Here is an 18,538-nt window from a genome sequence, read left to right on the forward strand (position 1 = left end):
CATGCACATAAAATAAAGTTAGATTTTTAAAAATTTAGTGTTTAAAAAAATCTAGCTGGGCAGTGGTAGTGCATACCTTTAATCCCAGCACTAGAGAGGCAGAGACAGGAGGATCTCTGTGAGTTCGAGGCCAACCTGGTCTACAAGAGCTAGTTCCAGGACAGGCTCCAAAGCTACAGAGAAACCCTGTCTCGAAAAACCAAAACCAACCAAACAAACAACAAAAACAAAACAAAAAAACAATCAGCAGCCTGACTGCACCCAAAGGTCAAACTCACAGGTATAGGCCTTTAATCCCAGTGTTCAGGAGACAGAGGCAGGTGGATCTTTCTGTGAGTTAGAAACCAACCTGGTCTATATATCTAATTCCAGGCAAACCTGGGCTGCACAGTGAGACCCTGTCACACACACACACACACACACACACACACACACTCACACAAAGCAGGGACAGGTTGATAATGCACTCTCTTGGGCCTCATATCTCTCTGAACTCTCCCCCACGTCACTCAAAGAATCCATTTGCCATCATCTCAGGATGCCCCAGTTATCCTGGAAACTCTGTTTCCAGGACTGTGGCAGATGGCAAATCAGGAAGAAGGTATGCCCTTAGGGTGGGGATGAAGAGCCGCCAGGCAAATGGGTGGTTTATGTGACCACAGGAGCAGTCTCCAGGATGGAGTGTCCTTAGGAAACCAACAACTGTGCTTCTGCAAACCCTAGACCATGAAGCAGACCTAAAAGCATACACACCTCCACTTCACATCCCTTGGGGTTTGGCAGATCTTACCGTTAAATACACTCATGTGCCCCCAGCTGACCCGCAGCACGCACCTGACTAAGTGGGGGATGTTTTTACATGCTGACCCTGTTGAGTGTGAGCATGCCCCTACCTGGCACTGTGAGTTTATTGCAACTTAATTGGTCTTCCCTCCCCCAACCCCATCATTTATTTCTACATGCCAGCTACTTGATATTTCCTCTTCATTCGTGAAGTAGCAAGATACCTCTGCCTCTTGACTATTTATTTTGGAATGGAGACAAGTAAAGACTCAGAAGACTGCCTGGGTGTCACCTAGCACATGGGAACGCTTGGAGGCTCCCTCATGTCTCCAGAAGTGAGATTCCTGTTGTCCTCTGAGGGCTCCCTGCCTGGCTAGATAGGGAAAGGTGGCCCCTGGTGACATGGGGCGGGGACTTATAGGCACAGGGCTAGGGGGACAGGAGAGGTCACTGAGAAAGTCATTCTACCTTTGAAGGTTGTCCCCATTGCCTCCATTCTGAAGCTTTAGAAACCTGGACAGAGGGCTTCCCCGCTCAGGGCCAGTGGCCAGATCTGGGCCAGGGGGAGGTAAGAACGGAGCTTCAGGGAGTGGGGGCAGAGCCGCCAACCCGGCTGCCTTGGCCCCCTATGTATAAAACTCCCTTTGTATGCAGGTCTCCGGCTGCTCCCCATGCCAGGTGCAACTGCCAGGATTCTCAATGCGGTTTGAACACAATTTGCCAGTGTTGGTTCAGCCCCGCTGGCTTCCAGTTGGGGGGCCATATGCTGCCTTTAATCTGCCTGTGCGATTCTCACCCATGTCAATAGGCACAGGAGGGTGGGTGGCTCAAATGGCCCAAGAGCTGAGGCTGGCTGGTGCCCTAACTGCTGCCAGCCAGTCGGGCTCTCCACACCATCAAAACGGGTCCTCGTAGGAGGCTGTGGCACAGGGTGAGGGTGGGGGGCAGGCAAGAAGGGCCTGGCGGCTGGCAGCGGCCTTGTGTTTGGCTGTGGCTCCTGAGAGCCTCTGGGTTGGGCTATCCCCAGGGCCATCACTGGCCCTTCCCCTCAGCAGAGATCCCTGCCAAGGAAGTCGGCCGGGGCGGTGCCAGCACGCAGTCCAGACTTCGCATTTCCCTCATTCTTTCTTTAATTGGATTTTTGGTCCTGCTGGGCAGAATAAGCTTTCCACGGGCAGAGCACTCTTGCATCCTCTGAACGCGTGGTGGTGCGCAGCGGCTCCAGGCAGAATGTCGCCTTCCTTCTGGGCCAAAGCAGACATTCCTTCTCCCCAGGGACACAAGACGCTTGCACACAGAGACACACCCCATCACGCTCAACCCACACACCTTCTGCCACGGCCAGGAAACTAGGCTTCCCTTGAAGAACTTTATTTTCAGACCTTCTTGGAAAACAACTACTCTCACTTCCCCAGGGGAAGATGAAGCTTGGAATGCCCCGACTCTGGCGTGTGGTACAAGCTGGGGACTGCCTAAGCACCAGACCCTGACCGGAGCTGAACTGCTCTCGGCCTGAACTCTAGAGGTTCCTAGTCCTGGGAAGGCCCAGTTTGGTCACTCAGCTACAGATTAAAAAATACCAGAAAATGTCTGCCACCCTTTCTAGACCACCAGGCCGACAAGTAGTGTGTCTGTTGGAGGGACACGGTGGGGGAGGGGCTATTCAGAGAAGTGGCAGTTTACTAGCGACATTCAACATGAGCTATTTAGGTCAAATTTTGAGTTGAACAATAGAGAAGAAAGGGAGGATGGGAGGGCAGGGTAGAAGGAAGAGAAGAAAGGGAAGGGGAAAGGGAAGGAGGAGGGAGGGGATGAAAAGCAGGAGGAAGGGAACTAGAGGGCTATGGTTTGAAAGGGTGCACAAGGAATGGGAGGAAGAAGGTAGTGAGGGGGATCAGAGAAAGACTACAGAAGAGAGAAAGGAGGGAGAGAGAAGGAAGACGGGAAGGGGATAGGAGCAGAAGGAGAAAAAAAACAAAGGATGAGGGGAAAGAAGGAAAGCTGGAGAAGAGGAAGTGGAGGGGGTTAAGGGCCACATCCATTCCCATCCCCTTCAGGTTCGGTCCAGCACAAGCTGCCCCATGGACAAGCAGAAGAGCAGGCTCCCCTGGCCTCGGGCAAGCATGAGAGTGTCACTGGTGAAGGCAGCACAGAAGACCTCTCTTTTTCCGTACTTTTGGGGGTCAGAGCTACCCCCCAGTCCTACCCTACTCTTCCTAGCCAGTCCTCCAGGACCAGCAGAGTAGTCCCCGGCTCTCTGCTGTTAAAATACAGCAGCTCAGTCCCAACAGCAGCCGGAAAGCTGCTGACAGTCAAACACATCAAAATATTTCAGAGTCCCAGTTAACAAGCGCCCATTAAAATCTGACAACCAGGTAGTAGCACCAAAAGCACTCCATTTGTAAAAAACTTGAGCGTTTCCTGCTGCTTCAGCAAGACAAGGCTGGTTTAGGTGGCCCTAGCATTTTAAGCCTGGGAACAGCAGCCCTCACGTCTGAGTGCTGTCTGGTTAATGGAAAGCTAGGTGTTTTTTCGCCAGGCCACGTTTGAAGCAGGCTTGTTAATGAATCTGCCGTTGGAAGTCCACTGTTAGTCAGCATGACCTTTTTTTTTTAAATCAAAAGATAAAACAGTCGGTTATCAAGGATTAATGACTCTTACCCATTCGCGACTCATATTTGTGTTTTAAAAGAAAATGGAAGGAAGAAAAACGACCAGACTCTTTCAGTAAGCAATTTAAATCTGCCCTGGTAAGTTGAGTTCATCCATTCATTAATTCGGTCACATGTCTGGGAAAAGCCAGCAGGAGCCCCTTCCATCATAAAAACTCTGACTGTGAAATAAACCCCGAGTAACCAATTGAACTATGAAAGATGTCTCCGGCAGGTTTTAGGCATTAGTTCAAGTGTAGTTTTCCTGCATCCTCCGTTCTTGTAGCAAGGTGCCTGTTCGGGATCTCGACACCCGAGTGGCAAGAGAAAGTGTGTCTGTTTTCCCGCATCTCCGGTGTCAAAATAGAGCTCTCTTAGGCAATGACATTATTGTGCGCTGTTGACTTAACGGAGAATATCAATATTTTAAATAGATTCCCATATGATTCATATAGTTTTGCATAGCACAGCATGTGTAAATAGCTCTCCACCTCTGAACACACAGAGGCATGTGTGCACACAGGAGCGTGCACACACACAAGGTCCCTAGCACACATACATGTAGAGAGTATGACTACAACAGTATTCATTTTACACAACTTCAGGACTTGGTTGCTAGCAGTTAGTATGACACTGGGGTCTTTTATTAAACATCCATACATAGAGTCTGGCCGTTAACACACAAGTGGCTTATCCAAACTGGACCTTCCTGTTTGCTAAGTCGGCCGTCTTCACATTGCCTTCTTTTTAATCTCTCTCTTCTCCCTGAGTGTCTATATGCTCTGGGGAGTGAGAACTAGTACTATCACACGAGGGCATTCAAAATCACAACCAGAAACGTCAAGGTGCTCCTTCCCACAGCAGTGACAATGGCACACACTCAGTCGACAATGCCGGCCATCTTGGAAATTAAATTATGTTTGCAATGCTGCAGCCCATCAGGCGGACAGCTTCAAAGGAAGGCAAATACTGATTCTGGAGAGAGTGGGGAGGATGGGGGGATCAGCAAACCAATCCCACAAACCCCAGTGAGGAGGTTTTGTTCACTGCAATTTAACCTCTTTCCTCAGTGAACTCATGATTTTATGTGATTATTTTAACACATCATCTCCCAGCCCTGTGGGGAGCCAGGAGAGGTGGGGGAGTGAAGGAAATGCTTCTAGGGGACTAACATTTTCAGGTCAGTTCTCACAAAAAAAGGTGTCACTTGGAGACCTAGACCATCTGCTAGCTGGCACTAGCTGGTACTGGGCTAAAGTTCCTGACCTCTGCTTTAGGGAGAAAAAGCATGAAGGGTGGGAGTTTAAAGGAGTCTGTGCAGAAGGTTCTGGATGGGGGACTCCCCATCCAAACCTCTTCTCAATAACGGAGCTGTGAAGTATTAAAATTAGAAAAGGTGGCGGCGGCCGTTCTATCAGCCCTATATTGGTCGTTACCAGCTAGGAACCAAAACCCTCAAAACAATGAAGAGGGGCCCTCCATTGATGGCTCAGTAGGAAGATGGCTCAGTGGGTAATGTCCTGAGCTTGATCTCCCCGGACCCATATAAAAAGTCCTGATACAGCTTATGAATCTGTAATATCAGCACTCCTGCAATGTGGAGAAAAGAGGAAGAAAGAAGAATTTGCTAGACGCTTAAGGGGCACCTAGTCCAAGAGTACACAGCACAGTGACATCAAGCGACAAGAACTGACTTCTGCTGGCTATCTTCTGATCTCTACACATGTGCCATGATATGCATGTGCCCACTCCCTTCCCCCACACCAATAAATAAATATAATAATTTTTAAAAAGAATTTCAATGCAAAATAGAGCCACTGTTCCAGACTAACGTCAACTAAATAGAAGTGACAATAAAATGCAGCCAAGTCATCCTGAGCCAGAAAACCCCATGGGTGCTTTGTTTGTTTCTTTGTTGATCTTGCTGTGGGGGTTTTCTGTGTCTTGTATCTTGTTTTGCCATGAAAGGAAAGCACTGAGACAGCTGAAGACTATAGCTGTCTGAGACGGGGCACTAACAGCATTGGAGCAGGATTCACTTCCTGGACTTCACAATTAGAGTAGACTTGTGTGAGCGAACGGCCTTGTTTCTTCACAGGTCTCTGTTGGAGGGAAGGGGGTCCTCATGACTCCAAATACCCTTAAGGAATTCAGACACATACATGCATGCATGAACACATATATACACAGAGACAGAGAGAAAGGAAAGGGAAATTGGCAAATGAACTTTTGAAGAGTGTGGGGCAAAGGAAATTAGAATTCTTATACAATTTCTGCAGCTTTCCTGTGAGTCAGAAATGATTCTTTAAATAACTTATTTTTGTTTCATGTGCACTCATGTTTTGCCTGCATGTATGTCTGTGTGAAGGTGTCAGATCCCCTGAAACTGGAGTTACAGGCAGTTATGAGCTGTCATGTGGGTGCTGGCAATTGAGCCCAGGTCCTCTGGAAGAACTGCTGGTGCTCCTAACTGTTGAGCCATCTCTCCAGTCCGAGTCTGAAATGATTTTTGAAGATGGACATTGATAATTACCCCAAGGACTCTCTATGGAGCTACAAATGAGCTGCCATTAGAAAGACACCGAGGGTGGGAACTCAGGGTCAGCAGACAGGGAAGCCCAACCCAGTGGGCAGGAGAAAAGGACAAGGCCATCACAAGTTGCTCTGCGTTGTATGCAATATGTAACCCTTCTGGAATTTTGCTGCAATAGGCACAGGTTACATCGCTATTTTTTCTGTGGCTTAGTAGCTGCCACTGGATTAAGACTTTGCAGGTTATTCTATTTTGGGGGAAGAAGGAAGGAAGGAGGGAGGGAGGGAGGGAGGGAGGGAAGGTGAGAGGGAGGGAGGGAGGGAGGGAGGGAAGAAGGAAGGAAGGAAGGAAGAAAGGAAGGAAGGAAGGAAGGCGCATCCTCCTACTTCTCCATCCCAGGCCATAGAGAAGCCAGCTCTGACCAGGGCTCCCTTTACTGGCCCCAGTTGGGTGAGAAGGCTGGAGCGGCTCCCTGCATTAATCTGAATGCTTAGGCAAGATTCATTATTTAAGCCGCAGAGCATCCCCCAAATAAACACGTGCGTCTTTGCAGCCTGCAGCCCAGGAGCACTATTAAACATGCAGCGGCAAAAGACCCAGGCCTGCGCTCCTGCGTGCAATTTCCAGCCGGCTCGCTATTCTTTTGTCACCGCCTTTTTATTGGTTTTCTCAAAGTGGTTACAATGCTGTTATTGTAAAACCCTCACACCAGAAGAGTGAGAGAGGCGGAGGTGACTCAGAATGGAGCAATTTCTGCCAGAAGAGCCTGCAGTCCCGGCTGGGGGAGGCTACCTGGCAATGGGTGGGGGAAAACAGAGCCTTTTTCTTTTCTAGGGTCCACGTGGCAAGCTAGTCAATCCCCCCACACACACACCCAGCAGACGGAGCAGCCCTGGAGTTCTCTATAGAGTAAATGGCCTGGCCCTTTGAAGCCCCTTTGAAGGATTCACAGCCCCGCCCCTTCCAAGTGCAGCTTGGCATAGGCCGGCTTAGCCAGCCATGGAGGTACCACCTGGAGGACAGAAGCCACACTCTGGGGACTGGAGCACCCCCATTCCTTTTCTGTACAAAGGGCTCTTTTCTCACCTCACTGTGTTGTATGTATTGAGGTATGTAATTGATGTGCAATAAAAGGTGCACGTTTTCAAGTAGCCGGGCTCAGGAAATAGAGCAACCGCCAGCCAATCTAAGCCTGCAAAGGTGGCTATGGTCTGGATCTGTCGATTGCAGCTGGTAGGCACTTGAAATTTTAATTGTGTTTCATTTTAATTTAAACAGCCACGTTAGGCTAACGCTTGCTATTTTAGACAGCACAAATATAGAACATTGTCATCATTCCAGAAAGTTCCCTTGTGCTCTCCTTAAGAGGTAACAACTCTGCTAACTTCTGTCACCACAGGCCAGGATTTTCTATCTTGACACTATGGAGTCCTGGGTCTTTGTAGTGGGGCCCGGCCATTCATTACAGGAATCCTTTCCCTTACCCTTCTAGATATCAGCAATGCACACACACACACACACACACACACACACACACACGGTTGTGATAGGCTTGGTATCCAGCACTCAGCTAGACCCCCTACTCTAAATGAGTTTGCCTCACTCTTAAACTTTGCATTAGTGGAACTGCATAATAGCTACCTCATGGCCGGCTACTTTTGCTTTGTGTGTCTAGGATCCATCCGTGTTATTCTAAATATATAGCTGATTCCTCTTTTGCTTTGGGTTTGTGTTTTATTTTTGCAGTATTGAGGATTGAACCCAGGACATTACATATTCTAGACAAGCACTTGCCACTTGGAGATATATGTATATATCCTTACCTGTGTTTCTTATTTAGACATTGTAACCCAATCTGGCTTCCCACTTTAGATCTTCCTGCCTCACCCACCTGAGGGCTAAGATTCTAAGATTCTAGGCATCCATCATCACACCCAACCAGGTCCCGTGACTGCTGAGCAGTTGTAGTAATAAGGGCGGCGGGGCTGCGTCCCACCCAGCCAGGTCCCGTGACTGCTGAGCAGTTGTAGTAATAAGGGCGGCGGGGCTGCGTCCCCAGCACCCCAGCCGCCCGCACGGCTAGCTTATGCCTGAAATAACAACACACAAACTGTATTCTTTTAAACACTGCTTGGCCCATTCTCTTCTAGGCTAATTCTCACATATTAATTTAGCCCATTTCTAATCATCTGTGTGTAAGCACCCCAAGGTGCGCTTACCGGGAAGATTCTAGCCTATGTCCATCCTGGGTCGGAGCTTCATCCCGGGAGTGGGGCATGACGTCTCTCTCAGGCGTCTGCTCCCTAGAGAAGAGCTGTCGAGACTGAGCTCACTTCCTCTTCCTCCCAGTGTCCTGTTCTGCCTACTCCTCCCACCTATCTTCCAACCAATAAAATGGGCCAAGGCAGTTCCTTTATTAGCCAATGACCTTCCTCCATCAAGCAGTACTCCTGCATCACTGCATGGAGATGCCCTGCGTGTTCGCAAGCATCCTGGAGGTTTCTGGTTTGGGGCTGATAGACTTAAGAGAGCTGAGAACATTCCCATGGAGGTCTTGGTCAGAACACGGAGCTTCATTTCCTCTGGGTTAAAGTCCAAGAGTAGAAGGCTAGATCACATGGAGACATGCGCTCCACCTTATCAGAAACTCGTTCCCCAAAGTGGCTTGACTTTTTTTTTCCACTCCCAGTAAGAACATACAAGAATTCATTTCCCTGTGTCCTGACCTCTATCTTTCTAATTTTAACCAATCTGTGGCCAGCAGGACAGCCTAATAAAGATCACAAAGTCACCCACAGGAACAAGACTGAACCCAGAGCGACAATAACAAAAAAAGGAAGGTGTTGCGTGCCTCACACCTTCATGAGCTCTGAGTCCAGGGAGCTAAGTTTGCTTTGGAGCCCCTTACAGTCGGAGACTGTGGGTTAGATTGCTTTCCAGCAAAGAGCTTTCTGCTCCACAGCTTGGAGGAGGGGGAGGCCATGGGATTCAGGGGGCGGGCATGGCCATGGACTGGGAGACCATTCGAATTATAGCAGAGGGGTCTATCAGGAAAGATGTGTTCCATAGAACATCATCCCTCTCTCTCCCTCCCTCCCCCTATTCCAACACACAAATACTCAATCAGCCCTCTCCAACAGCCTTGTCTTGCAAAGGACAGGGTGATATTGATGATGAAGGCAAGAGGGGTGAGAGTGCTTGCTCAGCTGCCTCGTGAGGGATTCAAAACAGTTGGCTATAAACTCACCAGCGTTTGCATGGCACATTCTGCCCAAGCTGTAGACTAGACATGGGAGGAAGAAAAGTCCAGCAAAGAAATGAATCCCAGCCCCCACCTCTGTGGAGCTCTCTGGTCTAATTTTCGATGGAAAATAAACAATGCAACCAAGACCTGGACACAGAGAGCAGCCTGCATCATGACTGACAGAGTGTGACAGGTTAATCCAGAGGGGCTTACCAGAGGAAAACGGGGATCCGAATGGGAGAAGCGCCTGGAATTAAGCCCGAGGCACAGGAAGCACCCACCGTCCTAACAAGAGCAAGTGTCTTAACACAATCTTCTTATGTGGGCCTTGTTAACTGCATGGGCCCTGACATTTTTGTCTTTGGGAAATTTTATTTCCACCCTTCTCTCCCCTCTCAGGGAAAAAAAAAGATCCTCTATTAATCTGTTTTTAGACTCATAAAGAACCCCCTGGAAATGAAGCAACGACCTTGGCTGTTGTAGGCAGTGTCAGTGCCTTGTGGCCATCTGCGGAAAGTCTCCCCTGTGTTATTGTGTGGAGGCTGACAGCGGGCGGGTGGGGGGGGGGAGTTCAGGGTTAGGAAATTGGGTGTCTCCTGAACGTAGCATCACCTGTTCTGTCAATCATCTGGGAAGGAAATAACTGGAACTGGACAGGGACCCCTGTGATGTCCAAAGGGTAAGCCCGAGTCAAGCGAGAGAAGCTACATGAGTCTGGTTCTCTTGGGCCTAAAGAGCTTGGCTTTAGAATACTCTTTGTTCTTGTTTTTGTAGGGTTACATGGGGGATGTTTTCTAGGCTACTGGAGATCATCTCTACATGTGATGTGAGCCCTCAACCAGTTCAGCTACATCCCTGACCCATGAAACCATTCTTTTTACCTTTGGTTGATATTTTTTGTTGGTAGACTAATGTTTTGGTAGTTTGATTGGTGTGTGTGTGGATGTGTGTGTTATTCATAAAGTGTTGTCCACTATTTTTTTTTCAGACAGGGTCTTTCATTGGCTTGGGACTTTGCCAAGTGTGCACGGCTGAACAGCCAGTGAGACCCTGGGATCTTGCTGTCTGCCTTCCTAATACTGGATTTAAATGCATGTGTGACTACACCTGGCTTTTTAAGTGGGTTCCTGGAATGGAACTCAGGCCTTCATGTTTGCAAGATAAGCACCTTACCAACTGAGCCATCTCCCAATCCTAATTTGGTTTTTGTTTGCTTTGTTTTGTTTCATTGCTTTGAATCTTGCTATATAGTCCAGACTGTCCTCCAGGGCAGAATTCACCTGGCTCAGTCTCCAGACTGAGCTGGACCATTCCTTCTTTCTTAATATTTACATTTAAATTTATTTTATGTGTATGAGTGTTTTGCCTGCATGTATGTATGTTTGTGCATCACGTGTGTGCTTGGTGCATCAGAAGACGAGGACATCAGATCCTCTGAACTGGAGTTTACTGGTGATTTTAGCTACCATGTGGGGGCTGGGAGTCAAACCAAGGTCCTCTATACAAGTAGCAAGTGCTTTTAACTGCTAAGCCATCTTTCCAGCACCTAACTGGAACATTCTTAAGAACACCTTCAAGTGAGTGGACTCAGAGGTGACATCTGCTTGAGAAGAGATGCCAGCCGGCCAGGACATAGAGGAAAGGACAGCGAGCTGAAGATGAATTAACTCTGAATTATAAACCCAATGCTCCAAGTTTGTACTTTTTCTTTGTTTTCCTTTTGTCTGCCTCCTGATTATTAAAGTGTGCCTCCTGGGCTGGCAAGATGGCTCAGCAGGTAAAGACACCCTTGCTGCCAAGCCTGACAGCCTAAATTTGAACCCTGGGACCCATATGGTTAAAAGAGAGAACTGCCTCCAGAAAGTTGCCCTCTGACCTCCACATTCTTGCTCTGGTACCCGCACACTACCCCTTCACACACGTACACACACAATAAAGAAATGCAATTTCAAATGTGTTCTCTGTGAAGGGGCGGGCCTTCCTCTGTCTGTCTCATTCATGGCTGTCTTTTAGCCATGTGCTTGGAACATGGCTCACTAAATATTTGTTGAACGGATGGGTAGCACAGAGGGCTCTGAAAGCGCAGGCCTCTGTTTGCCTGAGTTGCTCAATCTGGAGAGACTGAGCCTGGGTGCAGCTGAGAAACACAAAACACCCATCCAGTCAGCTTGCCAGTCACCGGGGCCAGCCGGCTTACCAGTCACCAGGGCCAGCTGGTTTATCAATCACTCAGTCAACCAGTTTACCAGTCCCAGGACATCTAGACAGAGATGCTGAGGGGAAAGGGACTTCTAAGTTCCAAGTGCCAGCCATGTCTTCAACCCTTCTGTGCTGCCCCCATTTCTGATGTCAGTCTCTGGGGCGGTCTTCCTGTTGTTAAAAAAAAAAAAAAAGAAAGAGGGGATCCCCACACAGCATTACTCCCTCAACCATGTCCCAGAACCTCCCAGGAGTGGATAAAGTGGGTTTCTAGGATGGAAAAACTCCAGGCAGACCACTGGGCCTTCCTCCTAGAATTTGCCTACATTTTGCCCTTCAAGGGTAGGACCCATAGGCCACACCTGGGAGCATCGTCAGCACTCATCACAACTGGTTCACCGAAGGGCACGGACTTCTACATTATTTGTGCAGAAGAGAGATGGGCAGGCATTGTTAAAATTTGCTTCAAGAGAGAAGGCAGCTGGGCATAGTACTTCACGCTAATCTCAGTGCTGGGGGGGCGGGGGGGGTTGCAAACCAGATCAGCCTGCGGTACATAGGAAGACCTTGTGTCAACAATAGCAACAAAAGGAGTGAGGGAGACGGCTCATTTGGTAATATTTCTGCCATCTAAACATGAGGACCTGAGTGGCAATAGCCAGCAGCCTTGGAACAAATTTGACCCAGCAGGCTCCACCTGCGGTCTCCACACTAGGGAAGATTATGGAAAGAAGGAACCCTGGGACTTTCAGACCAGCCTATCCAGCTGCATGAGTGAGCACAGATTCAGTGACATCCTGCCTCAGAAACTAAGATGGAGAGTGACTGAGGAAGACTTCTGACACCAACCTCTGGCTTCCACCCATGCATGTCCACATCTGCATGCGCACCTACAGTCATGGGTACCCACACATAAACACATGAACAGACAGAGAGACAGAGAGAACGACAGAATCCCAAGCAGCATAAAAACCGCCATCTGAGTCCCGCACTCTGAGATTCAGGAATGCAGTGTGCCGGGATACAGGGGACAACCTGCCCTCCAGAGGCAGGTCACGGAGCCCAGGGAGTGCCAGCCAAGGGCATCATTTTTGCTTAAGTCCCCCAATTCCTGCCTTGAGCAAGCCAGTTGCCATCTCTCCCACAGGCACCTTTTTTCCCTGTGCTTCTGCCTGGGAGATGACTCTTCTCAGCTCCCAGAGACTCTCCTGCTGTGTGTGACGGTGCAGCTAGCTGTGGACACACAAGGACAGCGGTGCTTGACAGGCAGCAAATAATAGAGCTCTCTGGGTTTCTGTTATCTAATCCACCTACCTAGGGAGCCTCCCCTGGCAACTCATCAGGACCCCCCCCACTCCCTCCTCCATTCCTCCCCCTGCCATCTGGAAGGGCTTTTAAAAAAAAAACCCTACTCAACAGGGCAGGGCTTTTGCAAGATAACAATTGCCAACAGCAGCCTCTAGCTCAGTGGTTCTCAACCTCCCTAATGCTGCGCCCCTTTAATACAGTTCCTCACGTTGTGGGGACCCCCCGCCATAAAATTATTTTCATTGCTGCTTCATAACTGTCATTTTGTTACTGTTATGAACCGTAATGTAAATATTTCTAGAGATAGAGGCCACAGGCTAAGAAGCACTGCTCTAGACTGTAAGTTATAGGGGTCTTTTCTTTGTTCATCACTGAAGGATCACCATCCGTACCTAGTTGGAATTTACTGTGTTAAATGACTGTCCAATGGACACACAGTGAATAAAATCACATGAGGGCATTCCCATTATTTCTGCATAAAAAGAGCAAACCTTTAACACAGAAGCTTAAGAGTTGCGTTGGACCCAAGTTTACCTGGCTAAGGAATTTGCACAGGACTGACAGTGGCCCTTCTACCTGCCCCACCACGCCTGAGGCTACCATTGAGAGGCCTCAAAAGAACAGAGCATTAGAACTATATGGGCGCTTCCAGGTACACAGATCTGGTGTTTGGACTGAAATGGCTCAGAGGCTGGGCTCAGCTGGGTCTGTCAATCCCATCACCTCCACGTGGCTTCACAGGCCAGGCACTCTCCTAGCGTGGCCAAATCACGTGGCAACCACTCAGGGCTCCAAGGCAGAAGCCCGGCTCTGTCCTGCTCTTGAGAGCAGCAGTCACCAGGACAGCCAATATTCCAGAGGAGGAGAACCACATCCCACTTGTCATAGGAAGGTCTAACACAGAATCTTGGAGTTACACTATTTATTATCTATTTTTGAGGTACTGAGAATGGGATCCAGAGCCTCACACATGCTAGGCAAGGGCTCACTGCTGAGCTATAACCCCAGCCCCACTGTGTATTTAGGGGCTGGAGAAATAGCTCAGAGGTTAAGAGTACTGGCTGCTTATTCACAACACCCAGGTTCAATTCCCAGCATCTACTTGGTGACTCACACCCGTCTGTAACTCTAGTTCCAGGGGATCCCAATGTAGTAATTAGGGCGGCGGGGCTGCGTCCCCAGCACCCGGCCACCCCAACGGCTAGCTTTACCCAAAATAATTACACGGAAACTGTATTCTTTTAAACACTGCTTGGCCCTTTAGCTCTAGCCCTTACAGGCTAATTCTCACATCCCGATCAACCCATCTCTAGTAATCTGTGAGCACCGGTCTTACCGGGAAAGATTCAGCATGTCTAACCTGGCGGCTTGCTTCATCGCGTGTGAGTGGAGCATGGCATCTTTCTCTCTGAGGCATCTGCTCCCGAGAGGAGAGCTGTGGAGTCTGAGCTCACTTCCTCTTCCTCCCAGCGTTCTGTTCTGTTTACTCCACCCACCTAAGGGTGGGCCTATCAAATGGGCCTAGTAGTTTCTTTATTGCTTAACCAATGAAATCAACAGATTGATATATGACACTCCCACATCATCCCAATGCTTTCTTCTGGCCTCCATAAGCACCACAGACATACATGGTACATAGACATACATACAATCAAAAGACCCATACACACAAAATACATACATACATAGATAAATCTTAAAAGAAAATATAATCTGTGTTTTAAAATCATCCCCAAAGAGAGCTAGAGAGGTGGTTTAGCAGTTAAAAGCACTTGTTTCTCTTCCAGAGGACCTGTATTCAATTCCCAACACCCACATAATGATCCACAAGCATCTGGAACTCCAGTTCTGGGGGATCTGATGCCCTCCTCTAGGCACACATGTGACACGCATACATACATACATACATGTAACCAAAACACACATGCACTTAAAGTAAAATAAATCTAAGATGCAATTAAAATCACACCAAAGGAACCAGAGAGGGGGGAATGAATGTGAGCAAATTCTCCATATTCTCTATATGCGAAGACGTCATAATTAAAACTGTTATTTTATTGATTTAAAAAACTAAGCTAAAAAACAGATGCAAACACAAATTCAAATAAATAAAATAACTAGGCATGGTGGTGTATACCTGCAAGTCTGCCCCTTGGAAGTTAGATGTAGGAGGATCAGAAATTTAAGGCCATCCTCAGCTACACATGAGTTCAAGGCCAGCCTGGGTTGCCTGACCAAATGAAATAAAACCTCTCCAAAGGTTAAGTGGTTAGAAAGCTGTAAGGGAAGTTAATGAGATAGGTTAGCAAGGTGTTTGCCTTGCAAACGTGAGGACAAGAGTTCAAAGTTCACATGAAAACCCCAAGCTCTAGAGCGCATGCCTGTAACTCTGGCTCAGGGAAGACAGAGACAGGAAGGCCCTGTAGCTCATGCGCCAGCCCATCTAGCCTAATAGGCAAGCTCCAGGCCAGTGAAAGACCCTGTCTTTCAAGAGGTGGTTGGTGTTTCTGAAGATGACACCCAAGGTTGTCCTCTGGCCTCCACGTGCCCATGCACACCCACAAACATGCACACACATACACATACCCAAAAATAGAATTTTAAAGAGGAATATGGAAAAGCTTAAGCATTGTGCAGTAATTCTTTTTCAGAGAGCTGATACTAGACGTGTACCACGTTAAGCTTTGGGTTGGATCATATATGGAGATCCCATGTTAAATAAAAGGCACATTGTATCTGCCTTCATGGGCCCTGCATGCCACTCCAAAGAGTCTCTCGAGGAAGCATACATAATCACAAATTGTGAGTGCCTAGGGGAGAGATACCCTGAGAAGGCAGATTGACTTCATATTTGAAGTCTCTTGCTACTCCAGAGGCCAAGTCTGAGGCACTTTCTTGGGGAGTGTGGTAGTCTGAATGCAATTGGCTCCCATAAGCGCCTTGGAGTGGCACTATTAGGAGGTGTGGCTTTGTTGGAATAGGTGCGGCCTTATTGGAGGAAGTGTGCCACTGTGGAGGTGAACTTTGAAGTCTCATATATGCTCAAGCTACGCCCAATGTCTCAGACCACTTCCCGTTGCCTGCAGGATCAGGATGTCGCTTCTTCTCCACTCTCAGCTCCTTCTCCAGCACTAAGTCTGCGTATGTGCCACCATGTCCTACTGTGAAGAAAATGGACTAGACCTCTGAAACTGTAAGCCATCCCAATTAAATGTTTTTCCTTTATAAGAGGTGCCATGGTCATGGTGTCTCTTCACAGCAGTAGAAACCCTAACTAAGACAGGGAGGTAATCCCAGAATCATGGATAAGCCAGAGGGGAAGCCAGAGAATGTGTCATCAATACGCTATCATTGTGACTGAATGGGGCTTAGTCCCATAGGACACAGCTGGTTGACAATGTAGAATACATGCCACCTGAAGGAAGAGGAAGTTGGCATTTGCTGCCAAATGCTAATCATAGTTATACTCAGGGACATTGGGGCAAACGGTTTCAGGATTGGTAGAAAGAGACGAGGATGCCAAGGGAGCAAGGCACCTGCCCTAGGAATGAAGAAGTCCTCCATAAATGACTGATCTTCTCAGAGGAAGAATTCAAAAGTCAAGAACACAGAATCTATACAGTATCTAAATATTTTTCTATCATTTGTGAATGTTCATCAAATCTCACCAATATGTCAGCACTTACCACAAGTACCTAAGGCGCTTCTAGCTTCTCCTTCCTGTGCACTTACAATGGCTATCTGTCATCATGGGCCACCCGCCCTTCTCTCCCCTACCCTTTGTGACAAATGAAGAACATGGCAACGTCGCCCATAGGTAGGCAGCCAAGGTGGGGCTGTCTATGCCCAGGAGAAAGTTGTCCTCCATTGTCTCTGGTGAACAGTCCAAAACTCTGACCTCATTACTTTGGCATGGCAGAGGCTGGTGATATTTTCAGCCATTGCTACACATCTGGAGTGGGGGGATCTCTAAAACCCTATCAGCTCCCCAGCGGGAACGCCCTGATAGGAGAAGTTAGTCTGGGGCACTTTTGTGGTAGCTGTCATGAACAGGAAGTCGAAGATGGTGTTATTGACACTTGATTCATCCCATGCCAAGGCTGGCTGACTGCAACCCAAGATTCCAAGAGTGGGCTCATATGACTAGATGCCATTGGCCCAAAAGTCCCAGGAACACAGGCATACTGAGGGTGACGCCAGAAAAACACTAATAAGCCAGAACCAGCAGAGGGAGAGAAAGGGAGCAACTGGAAGACAATGCAGCACTCTTTTCAAAGGACTCAATGGAATTTCCGGAAAATTCTCAAATAGCATTGGTCTTAATGACCCTCTTAAACATTCTCCAATTCCACTGTGACCAAATATCAAGTGGATTTTGGTGCTTTGTGTCAAGTAATGTTTTTGTTTTGTTTTTAAAGTTAAAAAGCATAAGTTAAAAAGCATAAGTTTAAAGTTAAAAAGCATAAGTTAAAAAGCATAAAGTTAAAAAGCCGGGCGATGGTGGCGCACGCCTTTAATCCCAGCACTCGGGAGGCAGAGGCAGGCGGATTTCTGTGAGTTCGAGACCAGCCTGGTCTACAGAGCTAGTTCCAGGACAGGCTCCAAAGCCACAGAGAAACCCTGTCTCGAAAAACCAAAAAAAAAAAAAAAAAAAAGCATAAGACTCCACAGTGACCGAACACAGTCCCTGGACACTTGTCAACTGTCTCCCTGTCGTGGCTGCTCACCTCAGGTGTGGCTTTGCCTACTGGCTCTGGAGCACTCTCACACAGCCCATCAGCTCTGGGTCTGGCCTGGGTCACTGTCACACTGAGAACACCAAAATGGGCATGGGGGGAGAAAAGAAAAAGAGGGAGGAGCAGAGGAGGGAAGTGGAAAATGGGGGAGGAATCAAGCAAAAGGGGAGCCAAGAAGTTCTGGAAAAGAGGGGGAAATGAGAGGAGCAAGGGGGAGGGGGAGAGAAAGGGAGGAGGAAGGAGGAGGAAGGGGGGATTCTACTGGAGTGGAAAGGCCAGGAAGTCAAATTCCTCAGCCTGCGATAAACAGAATCCCAGCTGCAGCAAGACGGCTATAGCAGGGGAATCATTCAAACTGCGAATTCCTGAGGGTGGAAAATAAATTCGTCTGAGCCGCTGAATGGAAAATTCAGGGAAGATGGGGACTTGAGATGGTGACTTGCTGGACTCAGTATTGTATGTCCCCTATACCTGGGGTTGGTCACAGAAGTGGGTGACAAAGTGGGCAGAGGTGAGGGTGTACAGCCATGCACCCAGCAGCTTTACGGACAAGTCACTTCAAGTCCAGATGGGGCTGAGAAAGGAAGCCAAGACTGGAGGGAAGGAGCTGGAAGCCGGAAGCTGAGGCAAAAGGCCTGATGGCCCAGGGCAGGGCAAAACCTCCAGCTGGAGACAGAACCCAAGAAGCCCTGGCAGTGGGATGACCTGAAGATGAGACCTTACAAGGTTGGGACAGAGAGGTGGACGAAAGGAAAGAAAGCTGCTGAGCAGCTGCGACTCAAAGCCTGTCACAGCATGTGTGTGGTGGCACAGGTCTCTAATGCTCTAATACTCCAGAGACAGAACTAGACCAGTCTCTATATTTGAGGTCAGCCTGCTCTACATTGTGAGTTCCAGGCCAGCAAGAACTGCATAGTGAGACCTTGTTTCAACAATAAATGAATAAATCAGAGAGATAGAGAGAGAGAGAGAGAGAGAGAGAATAGAAATAGCTCAACAGTAGAACTCTTGACTGCCACGAGGCCCTGGTTCACCCCAGCACTTAGGACAAATAGGGTGACAGAGCTTCCCCTCCCAGAACTAA

This window comes from Microtus oregoni, unplaced genomic scaffold (genome assembly GCF_018167655.1).
Source record: "Microtus oregoni isolate MIOR12 unplaced genomic scaffold, Mior012 000092F_ref0000046, whole genome shotgun sequence".
Lineage (NCBI taxonomy): Eukaryota > Metazoa > Chordata > Mammalia > Rodentia > Cricetidae > Microtus > Microtus oregoni.